This window comes from Mesoplodon densirostris, chromosome 18 (genome assembly GCF_025265405.1).
Source record: "Mesoplodon densirostris isolate mMesDen1 chromosome 18, mMesDen1 primary haplotype, whole genome shotgun sequence".
NCBI lineage: Eukaryota > Metazoa > Chordata > Mammalia > Artiodactyla > Ziphiidae > Mesoplodon > Mesoplodon densirostris.
In genome coordinates, this window is record NC_082678.1 from 23,868,761 (window position 1) to 23,870,956 (window position 2,196).

General features: G+C 41.4%; 1 pseudogene; it reads left to right on the forward strand.

Annotated features, from left to right (window-relative positions):
• The first annotated feature begins 387 nt into the window (after window positions 1-387).
• Window positions 388-1,857, forward strand: LOC132479007 (spindle and kinetochore-associated protein 1-like; annotated as a pseudogene).
• Window positions 1,858-2,196: the final 339 nt, after the last annotated feature.

Below are 2,196 nucleotides of genomic sequence, written 5' to 3' on the forward strand. Positions count from 1 at the left end.
AAGGAAAGTCTCATCTAGCACTGAAGAGATGGCAGAGGTTAGTCTGAGGACGAAAATGTTCGTTCTACCAGGGACCACCATATTGTTGTATTTTTCCCTCCTCAGAGCCAGCTTGAGGATCACATAGAGTGAAAAAAAAATACTAGGAAGGACTTTGGATACTCAGCTAAAGCCATCCCCAGGCTGTGGTTGCAGTTTAAGTGAAGTGCAATTTAATTCTGTTTTGAGGAATCTTGTATTTACTCATTTTACAGAGAGAAAGGGAGGGGAAGGCAAAGAGAGGGGTTAGCTTACCAACCTCCAAAAAAAGGAAAAACAAAAAGGAAAAATGTTTTTTTAAAAAATAACATTGGCCTTCGCTACTAGACTTTATGAGAAGTGTAAAGGATGACCTCAGATCTGAAACAATTATGCTCGCATATTAATGATAAGATTGGCAATATGTTTTTTAAAAACTGTCATTAAGAAACTGTGGCCAAATGGACATATATACACTACCAAATGTAAGGTAGAGAGCTAGTGGGAAGCAGCCGCATAGCACAGGGAGATCAGCTCGGTTCTTTGTGACCGCCTGGAGGGGTGGGATAGGGAGGGTGGGAGGGAGACGCAAAAGGGAGGGGATATGGGAACATATGTATATGTATAACTGATTAAATTTGTAAAATAAAAAAAATTAAAAAAAAAATAATAATAAAAGCTTCTTGAATAGCCTGAAAAAAAAAAAAAAAGAAACTGTGGCCAAGAACCTACCTTAAAGACTATATGAAGTAATATGGAGATGAGATCATTGTAGCAAATGAACTTCTAAATAAATTAGAATTGGAAATTCAGTATGAAAAACTAATAATTCAGGCTTCCCTGGTGGTGCAGTGGTTGAGAGTCCGCCTGCCGATGCAGGGGACACGGGTTCGTGCCCCAGTCCGGGAAGATCCCACATACCGTGGAGCGGCTGGGCCCGTGAGCCATGGCCGCTGAGCCTGTGCATCCGGAGCCTGTGCTCTGCAACGGGAGAGGCCACAACAGTGAGAGGCCTGCGTACCGCAAAAAAAAAAAAAAAACTAACAATTCACTCAAGGACCACTATGAATCTCTTGAAGAAGATTATAAAAATGTGGAACATCTGAAAGAAAAGAGTCCTCCCTGTTTGCCTCAAGTAAGAGTAACCTAAAGCTTTATTAGGGACATGATCTTGACACAGAAGAACCAAAATCGAAGAATCTACACTCACAAAGAAGTTCCCCAAAGAACAAAGGAGTGCTGTGAATACTGTGTTAAAGAATGCCATTTATAACTTCTGCAGTGGTATTCCTGCATGTATGAAATCTCGCTTATCCTATTTTCAAATTAATGATGTTAGTAAAGAAACCAACAAGGCAGTAGTTAGTAAATATAAGAGCCTACATCAACCAACAAAGTCTATGAGTTCTGTGGCCAGAAATCCCTATCACAGATTTACTGATAAAGGTTACCGGGGCCTCCCTGGTGGCGCAGTGGTTGAGAGTCCGCCTGCCGATGCAGGGGACACGGGTTCGTGTCCCGGTCTGGGAGGATCCCACATGCCGCAGAGCGGCTAGGCCCGTGAGCCATGGCCACTGAGCCTGCACATCCAGATCCTGTGCTCCGCAACGGGGGAGGCCACAACAGTGCGAGGCCCGCGTACTGCAAAAAAAAAAAAAAAAAGAAAGAAAGAAAGGTTACCGAAGGTCATTATTTTATAGTGGAAGCTGACATACAGGACTTCACAGCTTTGAAAATTGACAAGAGGTTTCATCTGATAGTGAATATTTTATGACACTGAAAGAGGCTATCAGAGATCCGAGGGGGGCAGGGGGGACTACCTATTATGTTATAACCTAAAGCCCTTGTGAGCTTTTGAACTGATCAGCAATAGAGTTTAGAGGCTGTTCCCATAATTTCCTTTTTAATACAATTTAAAAGATTTTTTCCTGTGTCTTATAAAAATAAAATACTTTCTGATGAAGCAGATATATTTTAAAATTTACTTCATTTCACCATATATTTAACCACCTACCCTATGAGCCTCTGTGCTAGGCACATAATGCAGCTAAAAATGTTCATGTCTAGTTTTTGTGCTTAGTGGGCAATGCTGCAGACTTCAATAAGATGAGTACAGTGGTAGTACTGGAAGAAAAAGATCAAAAAGTTAAGGTCAAGGATACCCAGGCACTTTGGAAT